We start from the raw sequence: 5,251 nt of genomic DNA on the forward strand, positions 1-5,251 counted from the left end.
TGGGAGGAAACCAGAGCACCCAGAGGAAACCCACACAGACACTGGGAGAATGTGCAAACTCCACACAGACAGTCACCCAAGGCTGGAATCAAATCTGGGACCTTGGTGCTGTGGTGCAAAAGTGAGCCACCGTGCAGAGCTGAACAGTATACTCCTGCTCCTATTTTCTATTTAACTATGTATTTTCTTTGAATGATTCATGCATATTGTGTTGCTGGCAATTATTTGCAATCCTTAGTTGCCATTGAAAAGAAAATTGGGAGATAAATTGGTGGAGAATAACTACACGACATGACATGACTGATTATCTTCCAAACAACAAACAGAGAAAGGGGAAAACTAAATTAGCATGGCCATTTGTAAGGTTGGTGAAGATTATAAAATTGAGCATTGATCCTGCAGTTTCATTTGATGGCTTGTGCAAGGAAGAATGAATGGCAGAACCTACACAAAGATTAATGTGGAAATTTTTTACAATTAGAATTAGACATGGACTTGTGGGGAAGCATCTGGTGAGCTAAAGAACAGTTTCTTGTTTCTTAGTAAAAGATATTCTGAAGACATCTGCATTGCATGTCAAAAATTGTATCTGATTTCTCAGTTGCTGTCACTTACAGATGTAATATATATTTTAAAAGCATGTGGCATCATCAAATCTGCAGCATCAATTGAATCTGTTATAGGTCAAAACATGTAATATTGATTTTGTATTTTTCTGTTGTTGATGACTGATATCACTAACTTATGACATTGTATGATATGGTATGGAGTCAGCCACCGCTGATTTCAGTGAAATATATAACATGCACCAATGATAGAGATTAAATGCAAAAACACATTGTGGATGATTACATGAAACTGTCATTGGCAATCATGATAAAAACTAATATTTACATTGAGATTCAATGTAAAGAGAGCTCTATTTGAAATATTGGAAGGTAAATAGGTACAGAGTCATGAAAGGCAATGTTGGGAAGAATGACCAATAGCTCGCTCAAAGAAACAGTTAGCCAAGCATTTTGAAGAAGGATAGGAAGCTGAAGGGGCAAAGAGATATATGGAGGGAATCTTAGGCTGTAGGATCTTGGAAATTGAAGGCACACTCACCAGTGATGGGGAAAAAGGCAGGCCAGAGGTTTGGGAAAATTTTTGAAAACCAACAGAAGATAACCAAAAAAGTAATAAAGAGGGAGAAAATAAACTTTGAGGATAAACTTGCAAGTAATGCCAAAATTGTTAGCAAGGGCTTCTTCAAATATATAACATTGCAGATAGAAGCAAAAGTGAACATAAACCCCTTCGAAAATAAAGCTGGACATATAATAATGGGGAAGCAAGAAGTGGCATAAGAGTTAAATAAATACATTACATCAGTCATAGAGTCATAGAGACATACAGCGCAGAAACAGACCCTTTGGTCCAACTCATCCACGCTGACCAGATATTCTAAATTAATCTAGTCCCATTTGCCAGCACCCAGCCCCTATCCCTCTTAACCCTTTCTATTCATATACCCAGATACCTTTTAAATGCTGCAATTGGACCAACCTCCACCACTTCCTCTACCTGCTCAGTCCATACACGCACCACCATTCGCGTGAAAAGGTTGCACCTTAGGTCCCTTTAATATCTCTCCGCTGTCACCCTAAATCTATGCCCTCTAATTCTGGACTTCCCCAACCCAGGGAAAAGACCTTGCCTATTTAGCCAATCCATGCCTCTTATGATTTTATAAACCTCTATAAGTTCACCCCTCAGCCTCCAAAGTTCCAGGTAAAACAGCCCCAGCTTATTCAGGCTCTCCATATAGCTGAAACTTCCAACTCTGGCAACAACCTTGTAAATCTTTTCTGAACCCTGTCAAGTTTCACAAGGTCCTTCATGTAGGAGTGAGACCAGAATTGCATACAGTATTCACAGTTTCTCGTTGGTGCCCTGTGCTTCCCCTGTCAGCACAACCTGTCCTTATTTTGGTCAAAACCTCTCTAACCTCTTCATTCCCAGGTGCATTCTGTTGAAACGTCTTAGAACTTGACAGACTAACTGACCGAGCACCATGTGCACCGCTGCCTGAGTTGCTGAACCCCACTTCACAGTAGAAAACACAAATACCAAGAGGCAAAACGACAGGAAGTAAATACAATAGCAACACCAGAGGAAAAAAGCTAGGTAAGTTAACAGGGCTAAAGACTGATATGCCCCCTGGAAATGATAGATGCATCCCAGAATAGTACATTAGCACAGATAGGGAACTGGCTAACAAACAGAAGACAGAAAGTTCAGAAAAAGAAAACATTTTTAGGCTGGCAAATATAACTAATGATGTGCTACAGAGATAAGTGATGGGGCCATAATTATTTACAACATATATTTATGACTTGAATGAGGAAACTGAACACAGCCTAGCCAAGTTTGAAGATGATGCAAAACTAGTTAGGAAGGCAAGAGGTGAGCATAACACAAAGAATCTGCAAAGGGATATAGACTGGTGAAGGGAGTGGGCAAAAATTTGGCAGAGGGAATATAATGTGGGGAATTCTGAAGTTATGCATTTTAGTATGAAGAATAGCACTACTGAATATTATTTAAATGGAGAAAAACTGCAGAAGGCCAGACAACAGAGGAATTTAGGAGTCCATATCCATGAATTACTAAAAGCTAGCATCCAAGTTCAGAGGATAATAGGGAAGGCAAATGGAATGTTGACCTTTATTTCAAAGGGAATGGAATATAAAAGTAGGGAAGCTTTGCTAAAACTGTACAAGGCACCAGTCAGATGACAGGTAGAATACTGTCCCGTTTTCTAAGGAAAGATTACTGACATCGGAGGCAATCCAGGGATTGATACCAGATCTTATGAGGAGAGGTTGAGTAAATTGGGCCTTCAATTATTGGAAAAAAGAAGAATGAGAGGGAGCCTGATTGAAACAAAAAAAGAAATTCTTAAAGGATTCAACAGAGTAAATGTAGAAAGTGTTTTTTACCCTTTGTGGGTAAGTCTAGGACCAAAAGGCATAATCTCAGAATAAGGTGCTACGCATTTAAGACAGAGGCGAGGAGAAATTTAATCTCTCAGATGGTGTGAATCTGTGAAATTCTTTACCACAGAGGCTGTTAAGACTGAGTCATTAAAAATATTCATAGTTGAGATTGGCAGATTTAATTCGGTAAGGGAATATAGGATTGTGAACAAAAGGCAGGAAAGTGGGGTTAAAGTTTTCAGATCAGCCATGATCTCATTGATTAGATTAGATTATTTACAATGTGGAAACAGGCCCTACGGCCCAACAAGTCCACACCGACCCGCCGAAGCGCAACCCACCCATTCCCCTACATTTACTCCTTTACCTAACACTACAGGCAATTTAGCATGGCCAATTCACCTGGCCTGCACATCTTTGGACTGTGGGAAGAAACCGGAGCACCCGGAGGAAACCCACGCAGACATGGGGAGAATGTGCAAACTCCACACAGTCAGTCGCCTGAGTTGGGAATTGAACCCAGGTCTCTGGTGCTGTGAGGCAGCAGTGCTAACCACCGTGCCACCGTGCGTGGAGCAAATGCAACGGACCAAGTAACCTACTTCTGCTCCTGTGTCTTCTGGTTTTTTTGGACACTCCAACAATGAGAATGGAAGTAGAACTAGAGGAGACTGCAGAAATAGGGTGGGATGAAACTCTGCAGGTACTTATAATGAAGACAAATTTAAGTGGATGAGGCAAAGCCTACATTGTGTTCAGGGAATTTCCTACAGTGGTGTGTGTTCAGTCCAACAAGAAAGGATGCATAGCTAGACCTGGTTTTTGTGAATGAAGAGGACCAAATGGATCAAGTGACAGGGGGCCAGTGGAGTATATTTAGGGGACTGTGATATTGTAACCCGAGGTTCAGGATAATGAAAGAAAATGGCATTGGCCTCATTATCATGTTCAGGCCAAGCTCCCTATGTATGGGATCTTTTACATTAATCACAAAAGACTTGTTGAGCTCTGAGTGTAATGTTGCACACAGATGATATTGTGCCTAACAGAAAGCATTCCCTCAGTCCTTGAGTGGGGTTTTAGCTTCAAATTTTATACTGAGGTTCTGCAGTGAGGTCTTCAAGATACATTTTATAACTCAGAATTAAAGGTAGTATGTAGTGAGTCATAGCTCACCTGATATGTAAAGTTGTTATCCAACTGCATAACTATTGTAGTCCAAGCACAAGTGAGAAAGTGGAAATCAGTAATTTATCTGCATGTTAGTTCCCAGTTCTGCATCCGTATATTCCTTGCCTCAAATGTATCAACTCTCATTGAACTGATCAGACACATGTAGATGGAGCTTATAGAAGGTCATTGCCAAAAGTTCCACCCTAGCATCCTCCCAACATCTTTATCTAACCCTTCTATATCTTCTATTTCAAAAACAGATCATCCAGCCCATGACCTCCCACAGTGAAGGTCGGGACCAACATTCCCATTATATCCCCCTCACTGAGGATGAATGATCAGTCCTCAGCAAAGGACTCACCTTCATCCCCCTCTGCCCACACATCAATGAATTTAACACACGCCGTGACGTCGAACACTTCTTCTGCTGCCTCCACTTCCGCCTCCGAGCTTACTTTCACAATCAGGACACCTGCCCACCTTCCGAGGACCCCTTCGCCCACCTCCAACCTCTCACCCTCACAACACGCAGCCCTCCAATCCCTCTGCTCCAATCCCGACCTCACCATCAAGCCAGCAGATTAAAGGGGCACACTGGGGGTGGTAGTCTGGCGCACTGACCTCTACACTGCTGAAGCCAAACGCCAACTTGAGGACACCTCATCCTACTGCCCCCTCGACCATGACCCCACCCCCCCCATCATGAAACCATCATCTCCCAGACGGTACAGAACCTCATCACCTCAGGAGATCTTCCAGCCACAGCTTCCAACCTCATAGTCCGGGAACCCCACACTGCCCAGTTCTACCTCCTTCCCAAAATCCACAAGCCTGATCACCCTGGCCGACCCATTGTCTCAGCATGCTCCTGCCCCACTGAACTCATTTCTACCTACCTCGACACTGTTCTATCCTCCCTAGTCCAGGAACTCCCCACACACGTTCAAGACACCACCCACGCCTTCCACCTCCTCCAAGACTTCTGTTTCCCCAGCCCCCAAAGCCTCATCTTCACCATGGATATTCAATCCCTCTACACCTCCATCCGCAATGACCAGGGCCTCCAAACCCTCCGTTTCTTCCTCTCCCGATGTCCC

The sequence above is a fragment of the Chiloscyllium plagiosum genome, chromosome 4 (assembly GCF_004010195.1).
Source record: "Chiloscyllium plagiosum isolate BGI_BamShark_2017 chromosome 4, ASM401019v2, whole genome shotgun sequence".
Taxonomy (NCBI): Eukaryota; Metazoa; Chordata; class Chondrichthyes; order Orectolobiformes; family Hemiscylliidae; genus Chiloscyllium; species Chiloscyllium plagiosum.